Source organism: Acanthopagrus latus, chromosome 18 (assembly GCF_904848185.1).
Source record: "Acanthopagrus latus isolate v.2019 chromosome 18, fAcaLat1.1, whole genome shotgun sequence".
Lineage (NCBI taxonomy): Eukaryota > Metazoa > Chordata > Actinopteri > Spariformes > Sparidae > Acanthopagrus > Acanthopagrus latus.
The window spans coordinates 9,432,233-9,443,023 of record NC_051056.1 but is presented as its reverse complement, the minus strand read 5'-3'; positions in this window follow the sequence as shown (position 1 = coordinate 9,443,023).

Here is a 10,791-nt window from a genome sequence, read left to right as displayed (position 1 = left end):
TGTCGCGTTTGTGACACTGCCTTGCAGCCGACTTCCAGAGTGATAAGAAAAGGTTCAGCTCGTCTGTGGAAAGGGGTTGAATGTCAGAGGTGTTTGAAGCAGTCAGGCAGATTCTGTTGCACCGCGGGTCCCCCGTTTGCCCGAGGTGCGTTAACTGATATGAATTGTGGCTGGATCCTGCAGAATAGAAGCTGCCTTTTTCTTATATGAATTTAAATGTTCTGTATCTGACAGCCAAATCTGTTAAGGGCCGGGTCGTCTATCATGCAACCCAAGTTGTTAAAAACAGACATTTATGATCAAACCTGCCAATGATTCAATAACTCAGCTGCCCTATCGGAGATTAAAAGGTTTTGGGCAGGATACAGACTCATTTGGTCTTGAGTCATTCTAGCTCTTACATGCTGCTTTACGCTGATCAAGGTTCTTGTACTTTCCCCATATCAGTCTACAGGATTGGATATCGGAGATGTTGAACCTGGTTGTATCTGTTTCAGGCTGCAGGGTGATACCACTTTGATCCAAAGTGCTTTGGTATTGGGTGTAAGAGGTTGCTCTGCGAGTTGTATCTGAGTACATCTGCAGTGTTAGGTTTCAATTGGCCAGGCTTTTAAAGGTTAGGGTCTAAAAGCATCTGTGGGGGAACGTTTTATCAACACAATATAACACAATATTGTGACACGCAAATAACTCTTTGGAAAAGGCCAGGGGTCCTTAAGGCAGGAACACACCAGCCTAACCGTTGGACGTGTGAAGCATTTGGGGAGACTGGCACGAGGTCGGGAACAAATATGTTTGGTGTGTTCAGCTGCATCAGAGGCTTTCGGAGCTGCTTGGATGCTGTCTGCTCCGTTCAGCATGCGAAGTCTGAGGAGGTGGCCGTCGGACATCTGAGCCATTGGATTCTCTGATTGTGTGCCAGCTGAATGGCCGTTCTGATTGGCGGTGTGCAAGCGAATCAGCGCAACGTGTGGGAGGAGCGGAATACCGAGTGTGCTGTGTTTTTCTATGCACTCTGTTCCGTCATTCCCCGTTTTCATGTTTTGCAGTACCGGCATGAGACTAGTTGTCATGTCCGTTCAGAACAATTTAATTGTGTTTGTCTGGTAATGCCTCGCTGCATGTTTAGTATGCAGCTGTTTTTATCTGAAATAGTTAAGTTTCGTTTTGATCGAAAGTAGAGAGAGTTGTGCGCATAAGCCTCTCGTTTACAACTTGCAGCACAAGCGCCACCTGCTTATTGCATCTTGCGCAAGCACAGAACGTACAGTTGGACGTCTTGGCGGTGTGTGGGGGGCTTTAGATTAATTAGTCCAATGTTGTTACACTCGTGTGACCCTTGAGGACGTGTTTGCTCAGATTTTAATGAATTAATGGTTTAGCCCTTCAAATCCGAACCTTAGAAGTACAAATTAATTCAGGTTCATTGATATCTGGCTCTTATTTTGTAGGTTTGGCCATCATCTCTATCCATTTTAAGCTGTGTTTTATAATAATCGAAAATGAGAGCACTCGACATGTTTAGAATAAGTCCATATTGCACAGAAAAACTGAGGAAGCATGAAAATGTCAAATGAATGCATGTCAAACTGGGTGGTGATCCTGTGTCTATCTGTCTATCTATGACCATCACAACAATTCAAACAAACAACAATTTCACTGTTGACTTCGGTTTTCTCTTCTAAAAAAGGTGGTCCGACTGGGTTCCTCTGTGTAGCCTCAATGTTCCCCTGACGGCCCGTGTTGCTTTCCAAATCGGACTTCTCTTCAGTGATGTACCAGTGTTCCCCTGTCTCAGTAATTAACTGAAAAAAGAAAAAGAAAAAAAAAAGACCCAGATAAAAGTAAACCACAATTATACTTTAAACACATCCAAAGCATTTTTTTTTTTTTTAATGTACCCCGTGGACTTCTATAGTGCTCACTGCTCAGGGAGCGTATCCTCACATGAGGTTACAAACTTTGTCAGCAGAAGTTAAGCCCCAGTTGTCTAACTGCCGTTTCCAAGGTCACAAGCAACCTCCAACGCTTCATTATCTCATCTTATGATCATCCATCACCGTGCTGGTCAATTCTGCTCCTCTGCTCTTTTGTAATTAGGCTCACACATAGAGATGATCATTATAATACCCTCATGAATTGATGATATATGGCCTTGTGCGCCTTCCTGGATAAGCAGGATGGTGCATTCCTTCTGAAGCGATGAAGTTAAGATGACCGTAAATGTAGATAATGTAAGGCGGGGTTAGCATTGGTTGTTGGATTTTGTACGGACTTGTGGGGTCAGTGCCGGCTCAGATGTGTGCTGCCGATTAGGCTGGGGGCTGGGGGGGACAAGGCAGGTCCTGGAATATTCTCATATTCAGGTGCATTTTTCTGTAAAATTGGCTTTTCACTTGATTGTTGGGATGGTGTTGTCATTTTTTTAGTGGCAAGAGTAGCGGTACATTCAGGACTGGTGGAGGTGTTTCAGCTGTTGTTCTTATAATTTTTGACCCCAATGTACATATTTGATTAATTATAGCTTTTCATGAATCCATTTAATGTGTTTTGGTGGAAGTCACTGTACGACAAATAATAGTTTGAAAAAACTACCTGCCCACTTAAAGCACAAGCGAGTGTACACTGTGTAGTCTGTTCACCATCTTGATTCGATACCTCTGTAAGCAGTTCTTTAGCTCAGTGAATGTGGTCATCTCCACTACGTACGGGCTGTAAGACACCCTTTAGATGGATCCACAGCGGCTGAATTAGTCAAGATCTTAGTTTTTCCCACCGGACAGAGGGATTAGAGTTCTCTATATCTCCAATCTGGGGTTGGAGTAGCGGTCGAAGGAGTTTGCACAGGAGGCACTTCCTGTGACAGGAGGATGTGAAGAGAGGAGAATCAATTACAGAGAGAGAGAAAGAGAGGAGAGTGGAGAGAGAGGAAGACTGGTAAAGATGTAAAAGGGTAGGAAAAAGAAAAATACAGCAGGACGGAGGAGGCCGGGACAAGGGAGAGAAAAGACGGAGAGAAGAATCAATAGACTTGGTTCAATAGGTTCACCGGCATGGTTTGTGCCAAGGAGGAAACCTATTCATGTGTGTGTGGGAATGCGTGTGGGCAGAAGTGTCTTTGAACATGTAGCAGTAACAGTGTGTGTGTGTGTGTGTGTGTGTGTCAGCGCTACATAGCTCCAGGTTTTCTTGATCTGGTCACTGTTGGTCGAATGGGATTTTCCTCAATTTTATGGTTAACAGAAAGTAATAGCAGGGGACTTCTGTATGGCTCAGGAGTCAGTGAGAGAGCGAGAGAGAGAGAATGAGAGAGAGAGGGAGAGGGAGAGAGAGAGATTAGAGGAGTAGGCGAGAAAAAGGTAAAGATTCAATAAAAGAAAAGGAGAGACGGCGAGAGAAAATGAACTCAAAATTAAGAGAACCCACCCCGAGGCCCACTCGGTCATTCAGAATTCATTCCCTCTAATGGAGCCGCCTCACTTTAAATCACGGCAGGATCGATGCAAATCTACACCGAGGGCTCGTTGTTGAGCGGCTGCTGACTGAAAGAGTATTCACACACAAATCTAGATCAACCTATTATGGTCCATACCTGACCCCCCCCTCCCTTTTTTTTTATTTCACTTTGTGGATTAACACGGAAGATAGACAGGGTTTCCTTAATTTCCTAACAACTATGTCGAAGCAGAACATGCAGATGGAGGACTGGATTAACCCGTGAGGAGGCCTCGGGCATTTGCGCTCCGGCTCTCTACGTAACACAGATTTGATCAAACATACACTTATTGCACACGAATGTTCTGCGTGAAATCCTGATATGTACTGAGGATATAGAGGGTTCTCTCCGCCTCATGGCCCATCCTCATTAACACCCATACATCCATGTATAAATCAAACATTAGGTGTTCGTTATACCCTAGGGTCTTTCCTCTTAGACTCTTTCTTCATTGGCAAAATTATTCCAGGTGATTATTATCTACATTTGGTCCCACAGCTCTCGTCTTCTGTCTCATCATATAAAAAGGATTTTTAAGATTTCTAGGCAGACTTATTTACAGATGTATAATTGATGTATTAATTGGAATCAGGATAGATAAGATTTAAGATTTAGGATTGGATTTATACATCCGAGATGCAAAAGTACAGGAAAAATAATCCCAAAAATATGCATCAAGTTCACTAGAAAATAAATAGCAAAAAAAAAAAAAACAAAAAAAAAACATATTTACAAATACAAAAAATTAAATGGGGAGTGATTGCTTAGGTAGTGCTTGACTTAAATGGTGATGGCTGTGGGGATACCGCAAGCTTAATAACAATATGAGGGGATTAGGTGGGTCCTGAGGTGTAGCGCACAGCTAATTCCTCAAGTCAGCATTACATTTTAGGTGCAACCCAACCGCCAGAATACATGTTGGCAAAGCACCATTCTGCACCAAAGAACTAAAGTTAAAGCTTTACATTTCTTCAGATTTTGATTTATTCTCTGTCACAACACTGTGCTTATGCTCTGGCTGGGTTTAGGCACAAAACCTACTTGGTCGGGTTTGGAAAAAAACATAATGTGTTGGATAAAATAGACCAATTGTGTTGCCACTAACATGCACGGCTGCAAATTGTACTGGGATCTCCTTAAAGGTATCCAGTGGTTTCACACTTACAAATGCTGAAATACAGATTTGAAGCCTCGTCTTCTCTAACTGCACCACCAACCCCCTCCACTGACATGAAAGTCATGCAATAAACGTGTAATGTGAAGATGATATGACACACTTTGTAGATAGCCTATGATAGATTGTTTCTACACATCAGGATTTTGTAAGGGATGAATGACCTGATCCAGGAAGTTTATGGAAGATAATGATACAGCTGTCGTTGTGACAGCTAGCTAGCGGGGTCGAAGTTGTGTCTATTTTCTGATTTAAGTAAAGGAAACAAAAACCAAACAATAGCTAAGAGTTTGAAGGGTAAAGGCAGGAGAATCACACACATTGTGTGTAACCACCTTCAGTGCATCGTTTCCACCTTCAGGGAAGGTGTTGAAGGTAGAATAGAGGAAAGGAAGGAACAATGCACAAAGAAAAGAAGAATGATGAGGGAAATGACATGGGACATGACAGAAACACAGTGACCTGAGGAGACAGGAAAACAGTAATCAATCAATCATAGTAAAACAAAATGGAGAACCACAGGGACCACAGCTAACATCCAAACATACAAAACACTGGAGTGATGGAGGGATCTAAGAAGTAACAAAGAAAATAATCAATTATTAATTAATGATACAGAGCGGAAGATGGTTAAAGGTGGTGGGGATGATCAGGGACAGGAAGGAAGAAATGGCGTCCTGAGGTGCACAATGAAATATGAAATAAATGTCAAGGAGCATTTATCTTGTTCCAGCTGAACCTATTTTTCTTCAAGTGCACCTTTAGCAGAATTTTAGCTGTAGCCTGCATACTCTTTTTCCAAATTATATAAATGATGTGCTATTACAGATGAATAGAAGAAAAAATGGACAGAGAAAAGGAAATGACAAAGTAAAGCAGGGGCTTTCATATACCCCCGGTTCAACTTTACAGTCCTGTGAGGTTCTGAGACAAGGTTTTCCAATTAAAAAAAACATATTTTAAAAACTTGTAATAACCATCGCATCACAAATAAAACAATAAAAGCCTGTAAAGACCTTAAAACACTCGAGCAGTTCTCTCTCCATACACCCCTGGCAGACGGTGACGCGTCAGTTAATAAGTCCTGAGCGGTCGATCATTATTTTATTGTTTTAGATGGTATAGAGAGTAAAAGAGTGAATAGATGAAGGAGAAGTGTGATTGTTACAGGATATTGCGGAGAAGCTCTTCCTCTTCCGGCTCGACACTTGCACAGTTTTTTTTTTACTCCCAGGTGAAAAACTGAGCAGCTAGCATTCGCTCACTCATCGATTCGTTCATCTGACTTGTTTTTCCAGCTTCACATTGATTCCTCTCTGCCGTCTGCATTTTTGTCCTTGGTCCTTTTTTTCTGGGGGGAGGGGGCAAAGGAAACTTCATACAAGTTGCATTAGACCTTAGGCATCGCTGCTATCTCTTCGTACTTCTTCATTCCAGTTGATGTCTGAAGGGCCTGGGGGTTACATAGTAGAAAAAGATAGAATGCAGCAAGCTCAGTAATTGGTACAGTCCGATTAATAAAACGTGTACGTGAATTAAGAAGTTGTCTGTATGGATTTCTTTAACAGCAACACAATTTAGGTAAATACTGAAGCAATACCAATATTTGTTAAAGTCATGAAGTCATGATAATATCAATTTGGTGTTTGAAGGCCACATGAGGGGAGTTAGCAACAATAGACTTTCAAAATAAAGCTTGGTGACTAAAAGATTTGATATGTTATGACCTTTAAACTACCTGGTTGGTTCAGGACGAGGTTTTACTTAACTACATTCAGTCTTTAACCAAAATGATGAAACGTGAGATGCTGATAAGCTCAATAAAACTGATTACTGCATCCTGAAGTGATGTAATGCATCACAAAATGGATACAGACTGGTAACTAGTGTTAGAAATACATATTTTGAGAATACAATCGTATCACAAGGTTCATTTAGCACTTGTTGTGGAGCTTTAGATGGTATCACATGATCTTCATCTGTAGGTAGAGCCATGTGTCATCCGCTTGTAGGTGTGGGTGTTCAGAGCATTTCAAGGCATTCTCTTTCATGCTGGTTAAAAAGGGGAGGTTGAACATGAATTATTCACTTTGGACACAGCAAGAAACCAGTCCCACCACAAGGTCCATTTAGTCGTGTTTTTTTTTTTTTTTTTTAAACTTCTTATCACGCTTGTGCGGACCTCTGAAAATCCAAGGACCCCCAAGGGAAATTAGTTATGCACTTCCTGATGTGGGATCATTTTTGAAAGACCCGGGATCCCTGAGATTATCTGAAGAAACTCCAATTTACCTAATTCAGATTTACATGATTTTCACACAACGCTACAGGTTTTATATCCACTGATGAGGATTCTGTGATCAAGACAAGAGCTTACAAACAGACCTTGTGATGAGATACTGTTTCCCAACAGCTATATCCAAGGTTAGGAGTAAACTATAGTCCTCTTTCCTCTAAACACAAGCTCGCTGGCATGTCTCCACGGAAACAGATCACGCATTGGCAAGCAAATTCAACATCGTTCTTCTCTCCGAGTGGCTTATTGTAACTCCATTATTTGCAGCTTATAGTTATAGTTACAGGTCTTACAATCTCTCTGATATTGAAGCTTAATTGGCGAAGTTTCAGGAGCAGGACCACACCTCAACAGCGCCGACTTCCGTATTTCTATAAATAACCACCTGACCCTCTCCTCTGCTTTGCTCTCGTATTCTGCGTCCCTCCCCCCCCACCCCATTTCTCTCTCCCTGTTTCTCTTCCTCTCCTCTCCTTCATAGGTCCATGGGGGGTCCGTCGCTGCCCGGGAGTGGCGGCGGATTCTCTTCAAGAATCCCCACAACGCACTTGAAGAACTCAAAAGAACCATGATCTTCGACACTTCAATTTCCTTCGTTTTCCTGCATCACTAATAAATCCTTAAACGTATCTTGTTGATGGTGTGGTCCTTGCTAGTGAATTGGTTGATAATGCGTGTCTTTTGATTTGATGAGTATGAAATCACCTTAACAGTATCCTACCTCTTCTGGTTTGGAGGGCAAATCAGCAGCATTATCACACATGTAGACAATAATAATGATGATGATAATAATAAATGACTTTATTTATACACCAGAAAGCAGACTTCAGAAAGTGCTTTAACAATCAAGCAAAAGCAGGAAACTCAGGATGACAATATAACAGAACCAACTCAGTTGAATCAAACAAAAGGACGAGAAGAAAAAGAAGAACATAGAGCAGACACAAAACACTAAAAAAGTCAATACGAGTCATTACGAGTAAAATGGAAGTGATAAAGCAGGAAAAATCACTGCAAAACACGAGAGGGGGATGAGAAAAAGCAATGCAAAGATATAAATAAATAAAATAAATGAAATCAGTAAAGGACGATAAGCAGACAACATCTTATAGATGCACCTGCGAATCCATTTCCCACCTACATTCCATCATCACATCGCTACATCGCTGCACACGCGTCGCCCAACCCGGCCACAGATTTTCACTGAAATATTCATTTCTGCCATTAAAATGCCCACATACTCCCCTGCACATTGCTCACCCAATCTCCAGCACGCACTTCATACCATTTAAATGTAATTTAGCTAGGTAACATACACATGTGACATCTACACCCCCAGCGCACACAGTAAAAATCCAATTTCTCCTTCAGATGGAAAAAAATCTCCTCTTGCTTCGCCGCCTGTCATGTCGTTTCCTTCAAAATCAGCTAACGACCTCGCCACCCTGTCTCACTTCGCCCCTCTTCCTCCACCAATCTCGGCAATCTGCGCTGCTATTGCGGCCTGTTTGATTTGCTTGATTTTCCATTTACACGTCTCCCTGATGCCAACTGGGAGCGCCTCGCGCCACACTCCACTGTGAACGGGACCAAATTCATCCGCAGGGATAATTTACATGCAGATCATGAATTCATTTTTGAGCCCATTTACGCTCAGATTGGATGTTTTTGCTGTAGTCTGAAAACAATCAAATCACCAGGAGGTCCATGATGAATATTGTAATTTTAGCGGGGGGGCGTAAAGGGGGAGGCTGCAAGTGACAAGGAGGGAAAGGAAGTGTGGAAAGTGAAGGAGCAAAGGTGAGCGGAAGGATGGATTCTGGGATGGAGGGCAAATCTCCCGGCTCATTTCTTTTCCACGCTCGTCTCGACTGAGCACTATTTAGCGTCCGCCAAAGCGCTTCTCCATCTCATTGCCCACCTTAATAAGCAGCCATCTTTCGCGATTTTTTTATGCAGTTTCAAGTGTATGTAATGATCACGCCGACGTTGACCGCAGGCCCGGGTGGACGGGGAACAAGGGGAGGAGAATGAAAACGAGGGACAGAGCAGGAGGGACGAGAAGTGCCTCGCGACACGCTCCTCCGCCGATTCTATTTTCCTTTTTCTGTGCTGCTCAGCTGAACTCTATTTGGATTCTATCACTGAATCTCTCCATTTAATTTCCTTCCTAATTAGCTGCCTTTCATTCCTGCAAAATGTGCTGTCTGCTGCCCAGTCTAGCTGCTGCAGTCTGTTGACATGCCAGCGCTCTGAGTGTGTGTGTGTGTGTGTGTGTGTGTGTGTGTGTGTGTGTGTGTGTGTGTGTGTGTGTGTGTGTGTGTGTGTGTTGCTGCGGGGAGGGCCAGTCGGTGCTGAAGAGTGCGTGTGTGTGTGTGTGTGTGTGTGTGTGTGTGTGTGTGTGTCTGAGACTAAATCAATAGCCAGTTATCAAGATAGGGCTGGTTAAGGGCTTCTCTCTCCAAGGAGGAGAGTTAAGGCCTCTTAGAAAAAGGCTCACGGCAAAGTTCATGTTTATTCACAAGCACATGCACGCACACACACACACACACACACACACACACACACACACACACACACACACACACACACACACACACACAGCAGGCTGGGTACAGTTTAGTGATTCTGAAATGAAGCAAAGATCCCTGAGAGGCTCCAGCAGGTCATACTATTTATATCAGTGAGTGTGTATGTGTGTTCTCTGCATTAATGAGTGAGTGTGTGTCTGTGTGTGTGTGTCGGGCATTAGTGTGGCTGTTCAGCTGAATGGGTGCACCTGTATGTAGGTTCTATTCCTGTCTGGATGTGGTTAATGGCGAATCTCAGACAGCGCGACACTGTGTGTGTGTTAGCGTGTGTTGCATCTGTGTATACGCAATTGCGTGTGTGGGGGCTGCGAAGGTGTGTGATGTTTAATGCTTTTGACACAGAGTCGGTGCATGTCGGACCTGTGGGAATATTTTTCGAGTCAATATTTCAATACAACACCCACAATCCCCCGCAGCAAAGACAGGAAGTGTAAACAGGAGGCGTAATAAGGGAGGGATTTTTGTCAGACCGGGGTGATGTATGGAGGTTAACAAGGTGTGTGTGTGTCACGGTGAGTGTATATGTGTGTGTGCGTGTGTGTGTGTGTGTGTGTGTGTGTGTGTGTGTGTGCGCATGTACAGTGTTCTTGAATGATTTTCTATAAATGCCTGTATTTTCCCTCACTGTACTCAGGGCCTGGCAAGCTTCATACTCTCACCACCTCCACATAGCTGAGGTATGTGAGCTGGCCAACAACACAGTTATTCAGCGTATCTATCTAACACAGCGGTGGAAGCGAGGTTTACACTGTGTCTGGATGGTTATGACATTTCTCTCTGCTGTGTACAACCACGGCTGAAGCAACCATCGAGGACAGTGAAGAGGTCTTGGCTGAGAACGTTCCACGACGACCCCGGACTGGCGGTCGAAGCCTACAAGAAAGTGTGGAAAGTTCTCACCTAGGCATGACAAGCATATAAGATACATCAGGGAGGTGATAACAGGAAGAAACTAGACAATTTAAAGTTTGTTTTTTTTTTCTTCGCAAAAAAATTCATGTCTATGAAGAAAAGTACAAGCACATCAAGCATGTGACCGAGACGCACATTTTAATGTATAATTTGTCTGGGTGCGCTCAAAGGTGAAGTAGAAATTAAGTGCCAAAAGTTGTATTATGGGAAAATAGAGAGAGGCAACATAGAAAGACAGAGAGACAGAGAGAGAGAGAGAGAGAGAGAGAGAGAGAGAGAGAGAGAGAGAGAGAGAGAGAGCAGCCCCTCTCCCCTCTGGTCC